At 42.9% G+C, this 25,765-nt stretch overlaps 1 protein-coding gene across 7 annotated transcripts in view; it reads right to left on the bottom strand.

Moving 5' to 3' along the window:
- sh2b3 (SH2B adaptor protein 3) overlaps nt 1-25,765 on the bottom strand; it is a 139,092-nt gene that overhangs the window by 44,537 nt on the left and 68,790 nt on the right. The gene's annotated exons all lie outside the window — the stretch shown is intronic.

Below are 25,765 nucleotides of genomic sequence, written 5' to 3'. Positions count from 1 at the left end.
ATTATCCGCCACGACTACTTGCAACAAAATGTGAGTACTATATGATGACAAAAGACATACATTTGAACAAACCTTTGTGCAATCTGGGGATCTCAGATTGCACAAAGTGAACGCTGCATTGCCGACAACCCTATACAGCTTTGCTGAAATCACCATCACATTCTACATTCACACCATTAAACACACGACACCTATTCCATCAATTTAAAGCCAGCATTTCCTTATGCAGTTGGATTAGCACTTTTAAACTTGAGGTGCTTTCATTAAACCAAGCCTGGAAAACCTGTGGCAGCTCAAGAGCTTCTTCATGAAGCCTGACTTGGAGGTAATAAGAAAATAATGGTCATTTACATGTGGCCTTTGATGGTAATCAACATCAGTATAAAGTCTGAACAAGCCCAGTGATGCAGCAGTAGACTGCTGCCTTGCAGCGCGAGAGACCCGAGTTCGATCCTGACCACGGATGTTGTCTGGTACCACTTTGTATGTTCTCCCTGTGACCGTGTGGGTGTACTCTGGTTTCCTTCCACAAAGATGTACAGGTTTGTAGGTTAATTGGCTTTGGTAAGTTGTAAAATGGTCCCTAGTGTGTTGGATAGTGCTAGCGTTCAGGGTGATCACTGGTTGGCATGGACTCAGTGGGCCGAAGGGCCTGTCCCCACGCTCTGTCACTAAAGTCTAAAAGTGTATTTTGTGGGCGGAAAGGCACTAGATTCGTCTGTTATCAACTTTGTTTTGGCATGGTGGGAACAATGGCCGTCATCATCTTCCATTCACCTTGGAAAGGCAGCATCTGAATGCATTGAACAGTTGTTTCAGCTGCTCACCTCAAACACACACTAGCTGTACATTTGACCAGGAGTCAGTTACTACATTTTGGCATTGACACCTGGGCAACACATCAACATTTCATACTCTCTCAAATATTCATTTTAGTTTCTGCGGATATTTCAGCATGTTTTGCAAATAATTGTACTGGTGTCACAAAATCTCAATATCTTTGAGTTTTTACGGTGGGAATTAAGTGCTCTTATTAACGTTAAGTAAAACATGACCACATTGTATGTCACATATGAAAATACTTTAATACCTTAGCAACACAGTGTGCCTCAACCAAATCACTCTTTGGCACATTGCCTGGATACGCAACACATCACTGCCATCACAGCACCCAGAGCACATTGGCACATCGTGGCAATCACAAGGAATTCCCAGTAATGAAAATACTTGTAGAATTGGTATTAAAAGGGATCGCTACAAAACGTTCAACACATCCAACATGAGCTAGATGGTGGATCCGTCAATGGAAAGGAGCAGCACTGGCCCACATTAACGCTCCACGGGAGCACTGGTGGAGGACAGGATTACTGTCAAAATCCCTACACCAGTGTCAGTAATGCAATTCTCCATACACTATGCTCTATTGCCCCCTTATAGTACTCACATTCCCAGGTTAGCATCCTGCACATAAAGCAGGCAACAAGTGTATTTCACTTCAATGCTAAATGTGCAACTGTGTTTTAATACCTTGCATGATTCTAGTAACGGGAATCAATTTTTTGCTAAAATTCATCCTTCTGGAGGACATACTCACTGTGCGCCAATATAATAATATGCAGCCGAATCGAATGTGATAACACTTTAAAAGTTCTGTTGTTGTGTGGATGTTTCATAACTTGCAGAAGGCCTAATATGGACAACCATTCCTAGAAAATATTATGTAGCAATATATAAAATGTTAAATGTTGGAGATATTTTGCTTGGCGCTCAGCAACGTTTGGAGCTGTAGGTATTCTAGTGCAAATGGGCAGTTTGACACGCAGTCCTAGAGGAACGTCAGCCAGGGATGACTATGATCAGGGTCATCACGTGCTCTCTGTGTATTTTGAAAACAGGAAGGATTTTCTGAAAACAAAATACTCTTTCAAAATATTAATTTATTTTTCCTACCACACTGCATGTTCCATGCAGAAGACCAGCCCTTTCAGCAGTCACAGGATGCCACAGAACTTGGGCAGACAAAATGTAGAAACAAGGAAGTGCAGATGCTGGTTTACAAGAAAAAGACACAAAGTGCTGGAGTTAGGCAGCATCACTAGGGATCATGGATAGGTGAAGTTTCGGGTCAGAATCATTCTCCAGAGTCTGGGCAGACACCGATCTTTCTTTATTGGTGTTTGGGGCGAGGGGAAGGGAAAATGCAAAGAACTCAAACTCCCAAACAGAACCTACTAACACAGTGTGTAAGCGCTTTGCTTTTGAATATAGGGCATTGTAGCATGTTTAGCTCAAAAGTAAATCATCAGCATTTACTGGTGCATTTCTAAGACTAAAACTAGCACAGCTATTCACTGGAAAGCAAAAAACAACCGCAGATGCTGAATATTTTAACTGAAAATACTAGAATTACTCAGCAGGTCGGGCAGGATCTGCAGTTAGAGTGAGAACAAAACAGATGACGTTTTAACGGCCTTTTATTAGAGTTGGAAAAATAAGAAAACAAAGATTACATTTTTTTTTTAAACAGAAAATGCTGGAAGCACTACAGGTGAGGCCGTATTTGTGGGGAGAGAAACAGAGATAACTTTTCAGGTTGAGGGTGCTTCAACAGAATGGGGAGGGAGACAAAAGTTGGATAAGCTGCAGGCAGATGGTGCTTTAAATTGTGGAGATGGGGAGGGATAGAGACAGCAAAGGGACTACAGGTGATTGACTAGAGATTACGATTATCCAGTTGACAAGAACATTATTAACGCCTTATAAAGGTGGGGGTGGAGCGGTGTGCAATGAGTGCTTGCTAATCGTACATGATTCATCAGGAACATGAAGGAAGATTAATTAGGGCACCAGAGTCCACCAGGGTCAATCAGTTCATTTTCTGTTTCATTTAATTACATCTTTTTATTGCCCTGATGTTGAGCAGTAAAAGCATCACGCTAGGTAAACATATAATCTGATAGCATTGTCTGCTTCTCTGCTTCTGACATTCAGTTCCATTGCTTACAGTGCAGAGATGCAACTGTCAGAGATTCTGTGCAGGCAACAATTGACAAAGGTTTACCCCACTGACACAAAACTGGGCTTCAGATTTTACAAAGTTGCCAGCGGGCAGCAATAACCTGCACATTCAGATTGATCACCGAGTCCGTACATTAATGGCAACTCCATTTGTAATAATAATGTCACTACTTGGATTTCAGTGCTGTATTTTTATTCAAAAAAATTATTCAGAATAAAATACAAAACAAAAAAGTTAAAAACTTTTATACCCTGTACATTAAATATTGCTAGCGTTATACCCAGTAGCCCGTCTATCTTCATGTAAAACGTTGTCACGTATGTGGACCCCTAATGCGATCTTAGTGCTGCTCTCTCATCTTCACTACACAGATTCAGCTGCTCATGTGCATGCACGTTGAGGTATGATAATAATCATTACTGTCCAATTTGCCAAAATTATGTGTTTCTCAGAGAATAAAAGTCTAACACACCTTGCTGCTGAATTTCAGGCACATTTAAGATTCAAGAGATTCAAGAGACATTTATTGTCACATGCACCAATTGGTACAGTGAAATATGGGGTTACTATACAGCCATATGAATAAAAAACACAGAACATGATAGTCTTTAACATAAACATCTCCACACAGCGGAATCAAAGTCTCCCACTGAGAGGGTAGGCACCGAAGTTCAGTCATCCTCCTCTTTGATGTTCTTCCGTGGTCAGGGCCTCATGAGCCCCCCGCAGTCGCTGCAACGGTGGCCTGATGTTCAGGCCCTCTCGCCGGGATGATGGAACTCCGACGTCGGAAGAACACCCTCAGTGGCTTGGACTTCCGAATCGGCCACTTCTTACTGGAGACTGCGGCTCCCGAAGTCCACAGGCCGCGCTGGACGGAGATTCACACTGGTGGCCCTCGGCAAAGGGATCTCAGGACTCTACGATGTTGAAGTCAGCGCCGCCCGCGGCTGGGAGCTCCGCAAACCACAGCTCCACGATGTTGAAGCAGTAGGCCAACCATTCCGGAGCTTCAAACAGCGATCCAGGTAAGGCATCGCCCACTCCGCGATGAATCCAGTGCTGCACCGTTGCTGAAGCTCAGGTCGGTCTCCGGCAGGAAGGGCCGTGCCAATCCAGTTGGTAGGCCGCAAGTGGGGGTGGGGGGGGGGGGGGGGGGGGGGGAGCGGGTGCAAGGATGCGAAAGGTAAAAATAATCTCACTAGAGGAAAAATGTGGCCAACTCTAAAAGTTGGCCTCGGCCATTGCAGTGCTACCATCAACTAACTCGCTGCACACCAGCGGTCAAACTCAACACCTCGGTGATCTGTAAACTTGACTATTTTCTGCACAAGTTCAATGTTTCCTGTGGATTTAGGTAGAAGAGAAACAGAGCTGCTTCCACAACAAATAGTGAAACATATCCAATCAAAATTGCATCTATTTGTTCTAAAAATTATTTAGAGCTCGTCATCTATTTGTATTAAGAAATCTTTCTTACAATGGATCACTTGTATCCATTGGAAAAAGTAGTGCAGCCAATTCAATAGCTAATAAATGAGAAACTTGTGCCAAAGCGACTTCTTATTCAAGAAAATACATCCCCAATCCCTCAGCATGTAGGGTAAGGAGTGGGACATTCGGTTCTATAAACCTGCTCTGCATTCAGTTGAGGCAAGAAACAAAATAATGGATGGCACAATGGCACAGCTGGTAAAGCTGCTGCCTCACAATGCCAGCGACCACAGTTCAATCCTGACCGCAGGTGTTGTCTATGTGGAGATTGCGTGTCCTCCCTGTGACCACGTGGGTTTTCTCCAGGTGCTCCGGTTTCCAACCACATCACAAAGGCGTGCAGGTTTGTAGGTTAATTGGCCTCTGGAAATTTCCCCTGGTGTGTAGGGGGGAGTGGTTGCGAAACATAGAGCTAGTATGAACGAGTGGTTGTTGGTCTGCGTGAACATGGTGAGTCAAAGGGTCTGTTTCCATGCTATATTTTTCAATCAATTAATTAATCAATTGCAATTCTGAACTCCCCTCTGAAAGCTTCCTATGTACGAAGCATAATGTGCAGCAGAACTTCTCTTTCATCATCTTCATTGCACTGACTTGGTGTTTCAATAGAACGAGAAGGAGGACTTTCCACAGTGAGTTCAGTCTCCGATATCTTTGTTACTGCCTTGGTTCCAACTCCAGTCCTAAATTGGAAAAACTTCCCTTATCCAAGTATGTGTCAAAACACAAGCACACCAGCCAAAAAGCCAACATAATTGTTATTTCTTCAAATATAATTTAAGTGAGCACGAATCAGACAGCAGTAAATGTCAGATGGAGTCTTGGAAGTAATCAGGAATGAATGGATGCAAGTCTGCAGGATGCAGGGGAAATAAAATCAGGTTCAAAATCCTATGCAGTTTTCTTCCTTCCAATAAAAAAGTAACATGGAGCCTATTTGGCCTGACGGCTCCATTCTGGCATTTAGAGAGAGTCAAACAGCATAGAAACAGGCCCAACTCACCCATGACGACCAAAACACCCCATCTAAACTAATTCCATCTCCTTGTGTTTGGCTCATATCCCTCTAAACCTTTCCTATCCATCACGTGAGAGTTTACTCTCCACATAAGTTTCCACATGGAGTTCCACACAACTTTCCTGATAGAAATCTATCTCTGGGCACAAGTTAAAATCTTGAAGAATGTCAGCATGTGAATTATGCCTCAGGCAGAAAGTCTCTCTTCTCCCCAGTACAATTTCTCCATTGCTTTGAGCTCCCAACAAGAACCTGAACTAACATCACTTGCCAAGTCCCCAGCTGCCATGAGATGCACCTGTATTTCTTTTCAAGTGTTCCTTGAATGCGTGGAATGTCGAATAGCGAGTTAATCAAGACAAGCCTGTCTTAAGTTCAGAAGCATTGAAACACATCCACGTGGATCTGTACAAATCCGGTTGCCAAAGTCAGAGACAATATCTGACTGTCCCCGTGCTTGCTTGTGTAGCCTTGAGTGATGATGAACTCTTTATAACTCTTTATAATCCACATCTTATAAAAGATACAATCACAGGGACAATTCCCCACTCAGTCCGAAAAGCACATTAGCCAGAATTTTTAACATTTGAAAATAAACTTTTGACCCTCAAGGCTGCCGGCTATTTCATTCAAGATGTAGCACAATGCTCCTTTTGGAACTTGTACTATCGACCATTTCTTACAGCTTAAAAGGACAATTGTTTTGTGTCCAAGTTTTTGCTTTTAGCACATCGGCAGCCGCAGGATTCATGGATATGCTGCAGGTGCACATTTGTTTCTCTATGCATGCTCTGTATAAATCACCAGAGTTGCTCCAGGAAGTAATCTCTCCATGCAGAAACTTGGATTGACAAAGTGTGCAGCTTTCCAAGCAAGTACATTGATAGCAATGGCTCAGTCTGCATTTGCTGCTGCTCAAAGGGAGTTGATAATTGGCGAGGCCTCATTTGGCGTATTGCGTTTAGTTTTGGTCACCCTGCTGTAGGATAGGATGTCATTAAGCTGGAAAGACTACAGAGAAGATTTACAAGGATGTTCCCAGGACTTGTGGACCGGATCTTTAGGGAGAGGTTGGGCAGGTTAGGATTTTATTCCTTAGAGTGCAGGAGGTAATTCTTTAGAGGTGTAGAAGATCATGAAAGGGAATATATAGGGTGAATGCACAAAGTCTTTTACCCACGGTAGGAGAATGAAGGACCAGCAGACATAGGTTTAAGGTGAGAGGGGAAAGAATTAATAGAATCTGAATGGCAACTTTTTCACACAGCGGTGGGTATATGGAATGAGCTACTAGAGAAGGTGGTTAAGACAGGTACTATAACAACATTTTAAAGTCATTTGGACATGTACATGGATAGGTGAGGTTTAGAGGAATATAGGCCAAACACAGGCAGGTAGGATTAGCGTAGTTGAGGAATCATGGACAACCTGGGCTGAAAGACCTGGTTCCGTGCTGTGTGACTATGAATGTTTTATTATAAGTTCTTGTAATAATATTTAACGACAGTAAAAACATTTTTTTTTGCTAGTTTTGGATGCAAATCTTACAAACTATTGGCATACACAAGAATACAATGAGAGAAACTGAACCATTTAAATCCAAATACACAAATGTTAACTGTTTCAACAGTAAAGCAAAACGTTTTCATAGTACCACACTTTCTCACACACGGAGTGCTCCCTTCCTGAAATTCATTTCGAAACAGATTTTCAGACAAAATCTGGAAATGTTAAGCACAGCCTGTAGAACAATTATCATAACTTCTACTCAAAATGAACAAATGCCAAAACATGCTGATGACAGCATTTTCCTGAGCAACAGCTACTGTGCCGTAACCAGCCTTTCATCCAACCTTTTGCCTGTTACCAATTAAGGGGTTACAAATCAAGAAGACAAAATGTTTGACCGGTATGGACTCCAACCCCATCGAAATGCCCATGTTGACCAATGGCCACTGATCCTTTTCTCAAACAGTTTCTTCTTGTCCACATGCACTTTAAAAAATGTTAGTACGTGTCAGTTTTGCAGCCAGGTGTGCAGATTGGATAACACATAAAAACAATCATAGCGCCAGTCATTATCTTTTATGGAAAAATATCGAACAGTGCAGCAGATGAAGAGGCCCACAATGCCCGTGCCGAACATGATGCCAACACTCTCTTATTTACCTGTGCATGATTCATATCCCTCTATTTCCTGCGTTCTGTCCCCCATGTGCTGTCCAAACGCCTCTTAAATGATACAATTGCATCCACTTAACCGCCAACCCTGACAGCGCGTCCCAGCACCCAACACTCTGTGTAAAAAAACGTCGCCCGCATATCTCCTTTAAACTTTGCCCCTCTCACCTTAAAGGTTTGCCCTGTAGTTTTTGACATTTCCATGTTAGGATAAAGATTCTGACCATCTACCTTATCGATGTCTCTCATAATTTGATAAACTTCTATCGGGTCTCCCAGCAGCCTCCAGCAGGGTACTTGAATCCAACTTAGGGGCGATCGCCAAATGTCTCTCGCTATGTGGAGTATATTAGTAGGAGTTTTAAAAAACAGATCGTAGAAATGGTCCTGTTATTACCCATGATAACCTACCTTTGCCGGGTAAAGTACAAATACCAATAAGAGCAAGTCTCTTTCCTTTTATTTTATATATAAATTCACTTCAGATGCATTGATGTGACCTATATTTTGTTCAAAAATTTACATTTTGAAAATTCTCTAATCATGTTTTCCTCACCTCCAACTTCCAGCCCTTTCATTACATTATATTTATTTGCAGCATGGGAAGTTGGCCATCAACTAGTTGACAAATCAATGTCCATTCTCAGAGCAATCTTATGAATCTATTTATTTTTCACCCTGTAACACATTCTCTCTCACATGCCCATTACCAACTTCCTTTTGATTCTCTTTCCTTTTTTTGATCCTAGTTTCGTTCCAACTTCCCGTTTCCATCTGTCCAATGACCTCACACAAATTTACCCAAAACTTGCTTCACAAAGTGAGTAAAATTCATTTTAATACAATCTCTGGAAAAAGACCAAAAGCTTTTGTCCCCGATGTTGTGCATTTTCCAGACAAGGAATGCAAGGTATGCAACAAGATGCCACTTGCAATTCGGTGACTTTGGTATTGGTATCTTATCGTCACGTGTACCGAGATACAGTGAAAAGCTTTTGTTTGCATGCTCCCCAGTCACATCAAATCATACTATACACGAGTACAATCAAACCATACTCAAGTACAACAGATAATACGAAGAGCAAAATGCAGAATATAGTGTTACTGCATTAGTTACAGAAAAAAAAGGGCAAGGTCCGCATTGGGGTAGGTTGGAAGATCAGGAATACACCCTAGTTTATGGGAGGACCATTCAGTAATCTGGGACATCTACTGAAAAATGCAGACATTTTTTCTGACAACAGCGGGGAAGAATCTATTCCTGAATATGGTGGTATGTGCTTTCAAGATTTGTCTCGAGTTTCTGATAAAATTTGACTAAAAATTCTTTATGTTTAATAGATGTCTGTCCAGCAAACCCACATCTCAGACTTTAGACTTGAATGAGCAATGACACACTGCAAAAAAAAAAAAAGCGAGTTTGGCCTGAACTATGATTATTAAAAACAAGTCTAGGCCAACAATAGCTCCAATGAGGCACGCATCCTCTTTTCAACAAAGGACATCATAGCACGGGAGCAAAATAAGAATTTAGAATCATTGCCTTCATGAAAGTCTTTCTGCTTTGTTTTACAGCGTGAACAATCACTTTAACATTTTAGAATCCATACAATAAAACCACAGAAATCTATTTTGTCAACTGAATCAATCTCAGCACTGATGTATCCATTAACCTGCTGCAGTCAGAAGTATTAAGTAGTGAGATAGAAGAGACCACATAAAGGAAACAGACTGCTTTGTAAGATTACGTATTCAATCGCAGTTTCACTTTGACTACTGTGATATAACAGCTGTGGCAGTTTCAGAACTATTCATTCATTGAATCACACAATGAAAATTTGTTGAAGAACTTCTAGCTTTGCTCACAATAACCGCATAATTTACAATTCCTCTTCCATAGCTGCATCAAGGCAAAGGTGGAAGACATTGCTTCAGGAGGCATCAGCAGCGATTCCCAGACAAAATAGTAAAGAATAATTTGCAAGATGGAGTGAATTTTCTTAGCAAGCACATAAAGCAAAGGTGAAGACAGACACAAAAAGCTGGAGTAACTCAGCGGGACGGGTAGCATCTCTGGAGAGAAGGAATGGGTGACGTTTCGGCTCGAGACCCTTCTTCAGAGCTGTTTCTGTGAAGTTCTGAATCAATATGAATGCTGGCCATTAAAATACCTGACAACACAGCATCTAGGATAGAATCCTGCAATATCTGCATTTTACAGATATTGAAGGCAGAAACACAATAGCATCACTTGGTCATTTGTACTTTGCTTGTGTTCGTTTTTACATTGCAATCAAGATTTCTCAAGAAATTGAAGAAACAAGGAATTGCAGATAGTGGTTTACCAAGAAAAGACACAAAATGCTAGAGTAACAGTGGGTTCTCACTCTGATTGTTCCTCCTTTCGAGAAACATGAGCTACAAGCGATTTTACCTAATTTATAGTTTGAACGTGGCCCAAATCGAGATTTTGTTCACAGAATGTTCTTGCTCTTAAAGGTTTCTGGACCTCACTAGTCCTGGCTAATGTACAACTGTTCTGCTGCAAGAATGGATTCCATGGACGTTTGTGATTTGTTTCAAGATCCCTTATGGAGAATGATAAAAAGTTAAAATTTTCACCAGATTTCAGATAAGTTATTTGAACATCTAGAAGCTGCCAATGGTATGGCAGCATACTATGTACCAACTTATTCCTCAGGCAAAATCAATCCTTAACTATTCTCTGTACCATTCACCTGGTATTTATGCACAGTGATAACCACAAAACTGTGCAGTGACTCCACATGATGAAGATAATGCATTCAGGCAGTGTATCAGTTATGGTAGGATCTACATAGATATTGATGGAGCACTGATGAACTTGCCTTGATCGGACACATGGAAAGCCACTAAATGCTGCAGTAACTTTGTTTCTTTGTGTGTCTTTGTTTCTTTGTGTGTCTTGTGTGGGGGTTGGTGTGGGGGGGGGGGGGGGGGGGAGGGGGAAACCGCTTTGGTCGCCCCCTCCACGGAGAGGCGACTTTTTCCATGTCGCCTCCCCCATGGCCTAACAGCAAGCATCGGTGCGGCCTTTCCCGGAGACGTGCGCGGGGCTTCAGCAGTGGGCGCAGCGAGGACTCTTTCGTCGTGGAGCGGGCGAGCCCTCACCGGGGGTCACTGGAGGGGAGCGCACTGTTCACTGGCCCGCGGCAGCCTGAAGCCGTGGTCTGCAGAGCTCCAGCTGGCGGCGTCCTGGGCCTGGGATCCCTTGTTGGGGACCCGGGAGGAGAAGAGCTCCGACCGCCAGCCCGCGGCCAACGTCTACCGCGGGCGCGGCGTAGACTTACCATCCTGAGCGGGGTCCCTCACCGGGGATCCTTGGAGAGGAGCTCCGACCGCCAGCCCTGCGGTCTGCGGTGCTTCTGGCTGCGGCGCGGCGGGGACTTTAAATCTTCAACCGCCAGCCTGCAGCCTACACCAACTTGAAGCCACGGTCTCCGGTTGGGAGGCACCGATTCAAGACTTATCTGGACTTACCTTGTCTGAACATCTGGACGCCCGCAGCGGCGACTGCGGAGGGTTGTGGTCCCGGCCACGGGGGGAAATGGAGGAGGACTGGCCAATTTTTGTGCCTTCCACCAGTGATGAATGCTGTGGTGGATGTTTGTGTACATTTTTTATTGTGTATTGTGTGTTCTTGTTTTATTGTACCGCTGCTGGCAAATTCATTTCACTTGCACTTTATGTGCAAGTGATGAATAAAACTTGACTTGACTTAACTCAGAGGGTTAGGCAGCATCCCTGAAGAACAAGGATATGTGATGTTTCGGGTCAGGACCCTTCTTCAGACTCTTCTGTGTCTTTTCTGGACTATTCACTCCATTGCTTTCTCGATCACTGCTCCTTCTGGACGCTGCCGAGAGAGAGTTTCACACTCCTGGGTCCCACTTCTATGTCTCACACTCACCTCGAAATTTGCTGGATTCCTTTGGTCCTCCAACTGATTATGCTCACCAATACATCTCCAGATTTTCCATCTTCAAATAGTTTCTGGTCCCTCAGAGTCCTAGAACATGCAGTACGGAAATACTTCCATGCTGATCAAGGTGCCCCATCTAACTCGCGTCTGCCTATAAACTGTTGCTATCCATGCACCAGTCCACGTGTCTTTTACAAGTTTGTATCGTACCTGCCTCAATGCTTCCTCTGGCAGCTTGGTACATACACCCACCCCCTCAAGTGAAAATGTTGCCACTCAGTTTCCTATTAAATCTTTCCCCCTCTCATCGTAAAACTACTCCCCTGTATTCCTGATTCCCCTGCTCTGGGGAAAAGACTGCATTCACCCAATCTATTCTGCTCATGATTTTATACCCCATCCAAATGCATAACATCCCTGAGGAATCAGTAAACATTTCATGAGCGAGTATTACAAAAATGGAAAAATGGTGCAAAAGATTCAGTAAACTTTTGTTAGAATCAAAGTACACCCAAAAGGGATGCTGCTTTTACATAGAAATAATCCATAAATTATTAGAACCAAGAAGTCATTCATCCTTTGGCTCCGAATTAAGTTCTCGCCAATACTTGGTGGTTTTATTTTTGGTAAACCACAGAGACCTGCCAAATATCTTTTATATTATTACGAAACAAGAAAGCCTCCACAAAGAACCATAAATATTTATGAGTCACTTAATCTTCTCAACTACTATTTTTACTGGCTCTCTCAATGGGATAAATCTAAATTGTTTTCCACCCCAGCTCAAAAATATTTAGCATAGCACAAGTGGATGACATGGATTTCTTTTTGAAAGAATATAAATGGAATAGTTGGACTCAGCCTCCGGAATTTAAAAGTCGTCTCCAATCCGCCCCTGAAATACATTGCCGGATGTGGGAAGAGAGATGTGCCAATATTTTAAACCTGGAACTTATTCAAAATGAATTAATTTCATTCTTGCTTTTTTGCTTGTATATCAATGCCAACTTAATGGAGGGAGGGGGGGGGGGGGAGATCCTTCAGTACTTCGCAGTACTTGGGAAAACAATGCTATGAGGTAGCTGGGAAGCTCACAGCAGCCGCTGGAATAAGCATTGTAGCCATCGAATGCGACCACAGATTCCCGGGTTCAACATGAACAGCGACTCCGATAACTCGATCGGCACATCTCTTTTAAACCAGGGTTGATTTGTAATGCCCAACACAGGATGTACCATGGTGTAAAATCAATTTTCGTTTACATATCAGCTTAAAAATACCAAAAACTGTTCCCAGACACTTCAAAAGATGCAGGACCAAGCAGAAAATGGTCTTCACAGATAAGAAGACATCAAGACACACGATTGAAACCTTTGATCAAGGGTTTAAGGAGTTTCCTAGATGGGTGGGAGACAAAGAGCTTTAGGAAGTAGATTCCATGCTAATTGTCTTGGCAGCTGAAAGGATGGCCTCCAGTGAAAGAACTACATCATTCAGCAAAGCTCACAAGCCGGAAGATTGAACACAGCAGAAATCAGTGTTCCATGGGAGGAAGGATCTGGGAGAACTGCACTGTGGGAGTATTTGGGAAAAGGGATGAGAATTTTAAAGAAGGTGCAGCTTAACCTATAACCACAGCTGTTCAGCAGGGCAAGAACCATTGTCCCTTTATCTCATTTTCCCCAAGGACAGGAATAAAATGATTTCAACAAACAATGGTCTTTTTTCCCCAGTGACATTACTTCACATTAAAAGGAATGCACAAATCACATTTTAATCAGATCAACTCTGTTTTGAGAATGAATTTTCATAATTAAATGTAAATAATGTTTTCTAATCCTCCGTGCAACAATGGTCTAAATCTGCACAAAATATACAATTTTGTCCACACATTTTTACGTTGTTTTCTCCCCCATGTGAGAATGGTATAACAGTAGAAAGGTTTGACAGTTCACTCATTCTTTAGTCAAGACCCACAATCACAAATAACCTGTTAAGATGGGAGGAATGGGCCACACAGCCCCTCAAGCCTGTCCCTCCATTCAGTAATTATCCATCTCAGGCCTTAGTTCCTCTAACTGCCCACCCTACACAGCCCTCAACACTTCCATCTTACAAAAATTTATCTTTCTTCTCTTTAAATACCGTAACATTTTAATTTAATCAGTGCTTTCAAACAGGAAATGGCATGTAACAAGGTGCATCAATGCATAAAATGTATTTATCTTTCAAAACTCAAGCCTTTGTCCCTGGACAGAATGTTTTATGATTGTATATTTGGCCAATACCTATGCTATTTAATCAACGTAGATTTATTTGTTTTATCGTGCAATCAAGATTAGGCTACTCTGGAGATTGCTGAGCTCGGGATTTTCCACAATCTTTCAAGGATCACTTTGAAACAAAGAAAATTATTCAGACCAACCTAATTAGGCCAGAGATTAAAATAACAAATTGGAAACAAAATATTTCCTCAAGATGATCTAAATACATCCCAGAGGTTATATTTAAACAATGAAGCTTTTTCTTTCTGGCTTTCATTTTATTATACAAGGTAGATTTTGAAGGAAGCTTGAAAACAGGCAGCAGGATGGAGTCACGAATGATTCACTTGGACTTGTCCACACAAAACAACAGTGAGAATTTAAGGCAGGAGAATACACAGTGGAGAAGATTGAAAACCTGACTGTGTTTAATCTGCACTGGGCACTTTCCCCTGTTGTGAAATGACGGCAATAGCAAAATCTGCATTTGCTATCCACTCAAACGGAGGATGGGAGAGAAGAACAGCAAAAATACAAGACATGCTAAAACCAAATAATGAAGTCCCTCTGTTTAAACTTAGAATAAACTTTTCTGGTCAACTCATTTGCAGAGAAATTAAATTAAGTTTAAGCCTTGTAAAATGAACATGAAAACTTATGTACACAAACCATTAGAGGAAATGGAGTGAAAACCAGCTCCATTACTTAGGTTGATCAGTGCCGTGCATAAAACATATCATAGCGCATACAGAACAGAAACTTCTGCTCACCAAATCTGCACCAATAACAAAGCACCGTCTAATCCTACACAGTGCGGGCACGATAGTGGTGTTTAAGAGGTTTTTAGACAGGTACATGGAGGGATATGGATCAGGCAATGGAAATATAACTTGGCATCATGTTTGGTAATGACATTGTGGGCCGAAGGGCCTGTCCTTGTGCTGTTCTAACACCATGTTATTCACCATCAATCTCAATCACCATCAAAGACAGACACAAAATGCCAGAGTGACTCAGCGGGACAGGCAGCATCTCTGGAGAGAAGGAATGGGTGATGTTAATTAACCTACTTTTAAGACATTTGTATTGTATTGTATTGTATTGTATTGTATTGTATTGTATTCAAATTTATTGTCATTGTCTCAGTTAGACAGATTTGGACAGATATATGGACAGGGTTTAGTAATTAACCTACAAACCTGTATGCCTTTGGAGTGTGGGAGGAAAACGGAGCACCCGGAGAAAACCCACACAGTTACAGGGAGAACGTACAAACTCCTTCCAGACAGCACCTGTAGTCAGGATAGAATCCAGGTCTCTGGTGCTGTAAGGCAGCAGCTCTACCGCTGCGCCACTGTGCCGCCCTGTGAGGTTTGCCGTTGGGTGAGCCAGGAGAGACCACATTGTAAACGGGAGGCTGTACCTTGGCTGGCACAGTGAATGTGGGCCATCGCCAGGCACTGACTGTACCAGAGCTAGTTATTGACAGACAGCCCAGATCCTTCAGTCTCACTTCGTTGCATCGTCCTGAGCATGAGGGAAGCTGCCTGCCACCTGTCCCTCTGTTTGCTCGGCTGCCCAGCTCTCCACAACCTGGAGATTTCCTGGCTGCCAAGTTTATTACCCTGGAGAAGTTGTTACGGCACAAATCTGCCAAGATTTCAGGTAATAATTATGATTTAATGGCCTCTTCTGGAAGCACATCTGAACAAGACTTTGGATAAGGCCACACTTGGCTTGGCTGTCTTCCCAAACACAGTCTGTTGCAGTTCAGTGTTAAGACAAGACGAGTGTAACCTGGGGACTGGAGTCACCTGCAGTGCTGCGGTCAGGAAACAGTGATGGCCAAGTCCTAGCATCAGAGCTGTACAGCCCTTCAGCCCAACTCGTCTCTGCCAGCCAAGTTGTCATACTGGATAGTCCCATTTGCCTGCATTTGGCCCACAGGCCACTAAACCCTTCCTATCCATATATCTGTCCAAACGCCTTAAAGGTCACGATTGTATCCATTTCTTTAGCTTCCTCTAGCATCTCATTCTAGATGCAGACTACTCTGCGAGTGGAAAAAGCTTTGGTAGAAGTCCCTCTTAAATTTCTCCCCAATCACTTTAAGTCAATGCCCTCTAGTTTTAAAATCATCTATCCTGGGAAAAAGATGGGAAAAACACCTTATTCATGTATCTAATCACCTTATACACCTCAATAAGTTCACCCCTGGGCCCCCTACGTTGTAAAGAGAAAAGAAAAGACCCAACATATCCAACCTCTCCCTGTAACACAAGCTTGGAAGTCCAAGTAACATCATGGTGAATCTCTTCTGCACCCCATCCATCCTAATGACATATTTCTTATAGATGGGAGACCCAAACTGTGCATAATACTCTGTGTGGTCTCACCAACGACTTGTACAGCTACATCATGAGGTTCCCACCTTATTACTCATTATCCTTCGCAATGAAGGCAAGCCAAATGCCTTCTTTTCCACACTGTCCACTTGACTTGATACGGTTCGGGATCCAATGGATCCTGTAAATGAGCCAGCGGATTGCAGATGCAGCCGACCTTGGTCACATCTCTTGGTCTGCTACACACTGCTGCATAAAAGTGCTCATCTTAACTTCATAACCCAAGAATAGCTTCACCTACAAAGGACATAAAGTACTGGAGTAACTCAGCAGGTCAAGTAGCATCTCTGGAGTACATGGATAGATGACTGAAGAGGGGTCCCGACCTGAAATGTCACCTAACCATGCTCTCCAGAGATGTTACCTGACCTTCTGAGTTTCAGCACTTTTTGGTATGATGGAGTTAGTTTAGAATGGCTAGAGAGAACAAATGGCTTTCAGCAGGCCAAAGGACTGATCCGCTGGACTTTGAGCGGAAGCAGTGCTTTAGGTGGTGCGCCACCTCGGAGTGTGTCACCCCCCTCTAGCACAGCAGAGGCATAGGTCATGTCACACTGTGGGCTGTCATGCCCATTGGTGCATGAATAACGCACCAGACAGCTGCAGACATTTTGGGAACGGCAGGACAGGATGCAGCGTTGTTCTGTAGAAGGTGGTCACAAAAAGGTCAGGATTGTGTGCAAAATGTGCAGTGTTAGCTCTCTCCAAATCCTCCTTCAGTGCCTCTCAGCACAAACACACACCCACACACACACGAGATTTTGTAGTAACAAATAAAAGAGACAAAGTGCTGGAGTGACTCAGTGGGTCAGGCAGTATCGCTGGAGAACCTGTACAGGTGACAATTCGGATCGGGACCCTTCGACTTTTGTAGAAACAAACTGGTTAAACTTTTCCTTTTGTCCATCACAAATGGATTCTAGAATTTAGTATCCATTTTCTAGTGGTAAAAAATGCTTTCTTAATTTAAATCAGAATACTTCAGGACCCTTTTTTTCTTGAAAATAAAATAACCAAACAATTTTAGTTAACCATGTCTTCGTATGTTCATAACCCAACGTGTGCTTGCATGGTCAAACTGTTCATGGTATTTTTCCAAAGGATATTTTTTTTTTTTAAACTGAAGCATTAGGGTTAGTCAATATCTCTAAAGAAAAACATAACAATATTTCTGATGCAACACTTTTCTGAGAAATTGTGTCATTTCTCCATTTCAGGTATCCAGGATTAGTCAAACAATGAGGGGAGCATAGCTCAATGCAGTGCAGACTTCTGACCACCACATAACAAAACATTGGACTCTCAGACGTTGCCTAATGGGGCTGAAGTAGGTGGTGATTTTGAGTTACAGGCCCATACCCCCATCCACTAATAGCCAGATCAAAGCTGCCAAACTCATTTGGCACAGATTGTGACCACCAGGCAGAACATAAACATCAGTTCAGCTGCATCTGAACACATGACCCGAAAGGTCACTCCCTATGGGATGCATAATCTCTGTGGATTCCGAACTTCTAACTAAGTGCATTTTCGTGGTTATGCTAATTAAACACACAAAGAGCTTGAAATATGCTGCATTCTCCTATTTGAGGGCTCCTCACTTGTGATAAACATCGAGTCATCTGATCAACTATTCTCTGGACTGCAAAAATCTTTTACAAAATATGAACCTTAAAACAAAAATGCTGGAGAAACTCAGCAGGGGAGGCAGCATCTATGGAGCGAAGGAAATAGGCAACGTTTCGGGTCGAGACCCTTCTCCAGCATATTTATCTACCTTCGATTTTCCAGCATTTGCAGTTCCTTCTTAAACATTGAACCTTAAAACAAGTAATTCTCAGCACCAAACAGTTATCTGGGCTTCTTATCTATCCTCCTTCACTAACAGCACTATTGGAAACCAGGTGTTTTCAGTAACATCACGTCCTACATCAGTGACAATTTCTTTTATGTTGAATTACTCCAGCTGAGTTACTCCAGCACTTTATGTGTTTTTTTTGTAAACCAACATTTGCAGTTGCTTGTTCCTAATTAAACACACAGCATCGTTTCACAGACATCCATCGTTACAAGTCACAAAATTGCGAATCATGTATTTTGCTTGTAGGGTATCGGTCCGGGAACACTTGACAAATGTCGCGGAACTAACCAAACCTGACTTTGCCCGACTACGCTTAGCAAGTACTCCAAACTTTCCTAAGCTCGAGGAAACAGAATCAACTCATGAAGAAGTTTTTTTTTAAAGCCACAGATTGAAACAATTTGCGGCAACATCTCCTTAGCATGAAAACAGCTGAAGAAGTGAAATACTGTTCATTCATGGTACACATCGTGAGAATTTAATGCAGCACATTGAGAGCAAGATGCTGCTCCTTTTGAGTCTCAGAAAGGAAATGGGTAATGATATGCTGATAAATCAGCCAAGGTAAACGGAGTTTGTGAAAGAGTGTAGCCACAGGGCAGATCTGCCCCACCCAAACATTCGCCTGCTACGCACAGTGATTCCTAACACTCAACGGTAATCTGAATGAGCAGCTGATCAAATTAAATTAACTTAGCCTGAATACTCGACCTCTTAACCATGGAAAATGAAACTCAGAAACTGAAAATAAACTTGCTTCATCAAAACAGGATAGCGCACAAGCATAAAGTCCCTGTAACCCACATGAGTTTCCTCCGGGTGCTCCGGTTTCCTCCGTGGTTGTAGGTTAATTAGACTCTGGAGTTGCCCCTTGTGTGTCGGGAGTGGACGAGAAAATGTGTTAACATACAACTCGTGCAAACGGGTGATCTATGGGCGGAAATCCCGGGGTGGGGATGGGGGAGAGGGGGCACGTCCCTCCCATGCTTTGAGAGGTGGGGGGAAATCCCCCCCTCCCCATGTTTTGTAATACGGGTTTTGAAATTTGGTGGGAAAAAATCTGTTAAAATCTCCGCATTCCGCGACAGTGGTGGTGTCACTGTTAAGCGCTTGTTAAAGGTCTCTATTAACATCGTATTAACACGATATGTCACCAATTGTGGTTTGACCTTCAAGTATTACTGAAGGTATTCACGGAGAATTTCTTAAAGCTGTCTGATGCGGGTACAATTACCATTTGAACTAATTGGATGTATTGGTGGATGGGAAAGATTTAAACGGGTATCGGATTTAAATGGGTCAGGTCATTAAGGGCTCCGGTCGAACGGATTATCTGGCTGGCTTGCCGGAAAGTCCCTCATTCACGGTCACTCACATTATTTAGTATTTTTTTCCCATCTCTCTCTCTCCCCTCCAAGGTTGGTTCTTCTGTTTGCCTTTATTTGCTTCAGTTATATTTGTTTAAGTTTTATTTATCACATTGTAGCTTTTGAAAGATTCAAGCGGGTATCAGACGCTTTCGAGGGGCTGAATCGGCGCGTTCGCGGAGCCTTTCATCGTCCGGCGCAGCTTAAAATCAAACTGCTGCGTCCAAGGCAATCGAGGCTCCCGAGGTTGAAGCCCCCGCCGGCTGATTTTAAGTCGCGCCGGGCGATGAAATGACCCGTGAACGAGGCGATGAAATGACCCGTGAACGGGCCGATTCAAGCCCCATGATTCAGGGCGGACGAAGCTGCTGTTGCTGGAGTTCAGAGTCGGTCACCAACCAGGTCAGCTCCCGATGTTACTGTCCACAGGGACCATGGCTGAAGCCTCCAAAGCCTCATGTGTCGTGCGCATGAGCGCGCCACCAGGAAATTGTGTTCCCCCCAAATTGTGTCCCTCCCATGTTTTGATAGCGATTTCTGCCCCTGGGGTGATCGATGGCTGGTACGGACTCGACCGAAGGGCCTGTTTCCACTCACTATCCCTAAAAAACACGTCCAATTATTGTGCTGTTATGCTAAAAGATAAAGATGGAAAAATAAATGAGAGAAATACATATTTCATCAACTCTAATGTAGTGCTGGGGAAAAGCTAAATACTGATAAAATTACTTGCTTGGCAACTTTGCAGAAAATCACCAGGGTGTCCATCAACAACAAGCGGTTTCAAAGAGCAGATATTAATCAATATGTCCTTTGTCTTCTGCAAATGCCAGCATGAATCTGCTGCTATGAACTCGATGCCCGGGAACACCCAATGGTTTCCTCAAGCTGCTGTCTAGCTCAGCATTCCCCCGAGGGAACGACACCACATGGGAGACCGTGCATTAAGCAACGCTGTGGTGCTCAGAATACAGTAGACAAAACAACTCGCACCAATTCTTGGAATCAGGACCGACTATCAATGATTACATTACTTGGACAGTTCTGAATGGGGAAAACCACACTTGATTCATCTCCAAGACAATAAGTGCCACTAAAATCAATAGATCCTTTAAAAATTTACAGAACATAAAACATATCTGTTTTTAATAACAGAATGGCCAAGAGAGGGGTGTAGGAAGGAACTGCAGATGCTGGTTTACACCGAAGATAGACACAAAATGCTGGAGTAACTCAGCGGGACAGCAGCATCTCTGGAGAGGAGGCCGAATGACATTTCGGGTTGAGATCCTTTTCCAGACTCTGTTTTGGGTCAGACCCTAAAGAAGAGTCTCGACCTGAAACATCACCCATCCCTTCTCTCCAGCAATGCTGCCTGCCCCGCTGAGTTAGTTACTCCAGCATTTTTGCATCAACCTTCAGTCAGGAGATGGGGGGGGGGGGGGGGGGGGGGGGGGGGGGAGGTGTGTGCTGTGAGGTGGAATTGTGTTGCCATCTTTAGGATGATAACATTAACACGAGACTACCTGTTTGGGGAACACAAACTGCGTTTTTCAAAAGGAGTGGAGAGAATTCCATGGCCAATATTCAACATTCAAACAATGACACAAACTGCGAAAGACAGTGGGTCAAGCAGTCTAGAGAACATTGATATTCGACGTTTCAGGTCAGGATCCTTCTTCAGACTGATAATTTGTCATTTCTTCCAACAACTGTCTGCAGATGAATAGAGCTAGCAAACTGGCTGCTGGTTTTGCCTAAACAGCACTGTATGGGTAATGCACTGTTTGCTGGGGCTTTGAGATGGATCGAAGTATGTGATAAGGCCATAGAATTACCAGGGAAGCAGGGCGGTACAGCAGTAGAGTTGCTGCCAGGTTTGATCCTGACAACGGGTGCTGTTTGTACAGAGTTTGTACGTTCTCCATATGACCGCATGGGTTTTCTCCGGGTGCACCGATTTCCTCCCACACGCCAAAGATGTACAGATTTGTAGGTTAATTGGCTTTGGTAAAATTGTATATTGTCCTTAGTGTGTAGGACTAGTGCTTGTGTACGGGGTGATCACTGGTCACCATGGACTAAATGGGCCGAAGGGCCTGTTTCCACGTTGTATCTTTAAAAAAGACTAAAATGCAAGTTGTTTCTCACTATATCAAACGCTTAACATTTAGTTCACCCATTTGTGCTCACAGGAAAATCTAGGGATTAGTTTTAAGCTTTAAGTATGTGTACAATAAACAAAAGGCTGGACTGCCAGTCTGAAGAAGGATCCTGACCCTAAATGTCATTTATCCTTTCCCTCCACAGTTGTTGCCTGACCTGACGAGTTTGCCCAGTCTTTTGTTCCTTCTCAAGATTCCAGCACCTGCAGTTTTATGTGTCTATAACATTTAAACCCTCCTCTTTCCATGCTGAACTTTGGCCTCTTAAACCTGGGTAGTACTAATATTCACCAAGACGACCAACATCACACGCCAAGCCCAAACCTCTTCCACCTTCTCTTTCCCGTGTTAATCACCAAAGTTCCAGTTTACATCCACTTGGTCTTTATTGAAACGTAAAACCTCTGATAACGTAGCATTCCCTAACTTTTAAACTGTAGTACCAGCCTTGGTTGCACATCTCTAACGTGCTCTGAGAATTGAATCTACACCCTACCAGCTCAGGTCTTAAGTAAGGGGCAGAAGTGGAATCCATTGTTGCTCTACTAGCAGAGTTTTGGGACAGTTTGGTGAGTAGGTTTCAAATGATAACGGTAGGAGATTAGAGGAGATTAAACACTAGATTCCAAAAAGAAGCTGACCACTTTCAGTGCCTGGACAAAGGAACATAGAAACAAAATTTAATACTGCAACTTGAGCCAGAGAGCAAAACTGTTGAATGTAAAGACCAAGTTAATACTTAAAAATTGATCAGGTAAGCAGAGGGTCCACGAACCTTATATTCATTGACGGGGCAGAAGTAGAGAGTCAACAGTTTCAAGTTCCTGGGCGTGCACATCTCTCAAGATCTGTTCTGGGCCCAGCACATTGATGCAATCACAAAGAAAGCTCATCAATGCTTCTACTTCCTAAGAAGATTTGGTATGCCGATGAATACATGAGTGAACGCCTACAAGAATACGATAGAGAGCATACTGATTGCTGCATCACTGCCTCGTTCAGCAACTTGAATGGCCAGGAATGAAGATTACAGAGACTGGTGGATACTACCCAGACCTGATCAGTAGAAATTGTAAATTGTCCCTCGCGTGTAGGAAAGTGCTAGTATAAGGGGTGATCGCTGGTTGGCATGGACTCTGTGGGCCGAAGGGCCTGTTTCCACACTGTATCTCTAAAGTATAATATCATCAAAGAACCACACCACCCAGAGGCCACACTCTCCTTTCGCTCCTGCAATCGGAAAGAAGGTACAGGAGCCCAAAAACTCGTCCAAGAATAGTTTCTTCCCAGCAACCTTCAACACCACACAACACTGATCTCAACAATTATAAACTTTGATAGACAGCGTCTTGGGTTGCACTTCAGACTTTGGTTTTTGCACTTTTATGGTTATCTGGTATTACGGTTACTAATGATTGAATTTGAATGTTATATATTAACTGTGTGTATTTTATTTACAGACATGATAAGCAAGAAAGAATATCAATGTTCTGTCGTCAGCACATATGATAATTAATATCTCCTGATGCATGACTCTCCTTGGGTGGTTAAAGATACCTGGAGCATCTGTGGTGTAAAAGGACAAACACCAAATGGGCTGTCTCATGTGTTTTCCATGTAGCCACCTCCCTCCAAGGCAGCCCCGCTGAAGCCCCAATTCTCAGCTGCTGAGTTTCAGTGTCATCACCCGCCTGCACTTCCTCTTTGCTCATTTCCCAGCACTGTTTCTATAAAGTTCACAATAAAGGGCAAGTATTTTTCTGCTGATGATACAAGAGGCTGGGTTTCCCGGCCAGCACATGCCAGCTTTCACGCTGCAGTTACAAAACGTCACTAACCTTGCTTGCTCCCACGGTTCCTGCCAGCTCAATGACAGGTAGACACGTTGACATGGGCTGATAATAATTCCTTTGTTTCACAGAGGATTGCCACGGAAATATTTGGTGCCATTTTCTCAGTTGGGTTATTTTTGTTCAGAAGGGGCCATTCGGCCACATTCAGTCCCTGCACGGCAAACTTAAACCCCTCCAACCTCGCAGTTTAGATTAGAGAAACAGCGCGGAAACAGGCCCTTCAGCCCACCGAGTCAATGCTGACCAGCAATCCCTGCACACTAACACTATCCTCACACACACTAGGGACAATTTACAATTTTACCAAAGCCAATTAACCTACAGACCTTTACATCTTTGGCGTGTGGGAGAAAACCAGAGCACCTTGAGAAAACCCACGTAGGTCACAGGGAGAACCTACAAACTCCATACAAACAGCACTCGTAGTCAGGATTGAACCCGGGACTCTGGCACTGTAAGGCAGCAACACTATCATTGTACCACCATGCCGCCCTTACTGAGAGATGTAGACGTTTACTGAGAGATGCAAGATGTAGACTAGCAGTCCAAATATTCAGAAGGAGGGAGGGAAATTTATGAATAACTTAGACCCAATTACTGTAAGAAAATTTCAAAGCCAAGTCTGTTCATCACTGGTGCTGGTCTCCCTGATCAGTTGATAAGTTATTAACATTTTAACAAGACTTGGAAGGTTATCTAGAAGTCAGTGAATATAAAATAATTTATAGAGTTGACGCAGCAGCCAGTCCAATTAAGGATTTAACATATATCTGCATTCACACTAATCATTCATTTCAGATTAAAACGACACTGGAAGATGCAACATACAGGCATATTAATTAGCATCAAGCAAACAACCACATTCAGTATAGCCTGTTCCAAAGCATTAATTTGCAGAATAGAAGCAAACTCTGTATTGTGCTGTAGAATTTATTGACTATAGATCTATCTCCTCTGATATTTAAACTTGACCAATGATGGCTTATGTTTATATCTAATTAAAAGCAGATGAATAAAGCAGGCCCTCAAAGTAGGATTGTGAAGGAAAACGCAAAGCGCTGTAGGAACTCAGTGGGTCAGAAACTGCCCAACGTCCTCGACCACTTTGTTTTTGACACATCAACACTTCTTTGTATATATTTCCTCACTTGCTATATTCCCTGAAACACCAAATTGATTCATTTTATAACAACTCCTACTTAATATCATGAAATAGTTTTGAAATCCCTCCTATGTAATATATATTTCCTATTCTCTACCTGCCATTTTGACAACATTTGAAATCAATGTCTAGACTTAATAAAAAGCAACTGCAGATGCCGGTTTATAATTACTCCAGAATGTTGCGTCTATCTAGACTCTTAATAATCCAAAATGATTCAGGTGTTTATTTCCAAATATGTAAATGTAAAATTATACACATAATCTGCCGATACAGTATATCAGTGTAGAATTGCGGTATTTCCCAAAACGCTTCTTCATCCACACGAGCTTGAATGGACTTCACCTGGACTAGGTAGCAATAAACAATGGTCAATGCAAGAAAGTACTGCCACATCTAGAATTGGTCATCATGCTACCAATGGTAGTATGGCATTATGGTCTTTAAAAAGTGATTTACTTTTAAATTCCATAATTTTCAGTAAAGTCACAAGTGCTGTGAGACAAATAAACCAAATTGACAATAAAGCGATTGAGTCCAAACCAGGAAAGACACCATTCTTAACTCAGTTCTTTGCAGTTTTGTTATGACTTGCAAGTCAGCGGAGGCCTTGTATTTGGTGATGTTCTCTTACTCTCCTAACCTCGGCATTTTGTTATTAGAAGTGGAGACATAAAGGGCTGCAGGTGCTGGAATCGAGCAAAAATACTTGCTGGAAGAACTCAGCAGGTCAGGCAGCATCTGTGGAGGGAATGGACAGACGATGCTTCAGGTCAGGATCCTTCTTCAGACTGACTGGAGCAGGGAGGGAGAATGCTGGAAAAGACCTGGGAGTGGGGCAAAGTCTGGCAAGTGATAGGTGGATACAGTGAGGGGGGTCGATTGGCAAATGGGTGGAGAAAGTGCAAGTTTGGGAGGTGCTAGAAAAAAATCTTTTCCAGGAACAGCAAAAGTACTTTTTATTTGTCTGGATGGAAAGGGCAGCACTTCAGTAACCGTTTGCTGCCTGCCTGGT

Source organism: Amblyraja radiata, chromosome 25, assembly GCF_010909765.2.
Source record: "Amblyraja radiata isolate CabotCenter1 chromosome 25, sAmbRad1.1.pri, whole genome shotgun sequence".
Taxonomy (NCBI): Eukaryota; Metazoa; Chordata; class Chondrichthyes; order Rajiformes; family Rajidae; genus Amblyraja; species Amblyraja radiata.
The sequence above is the reverse complement of the archived record's forward strand: the minus strand, read 5'-3'. Positions and strand labels throughout refer to the sequence as shown.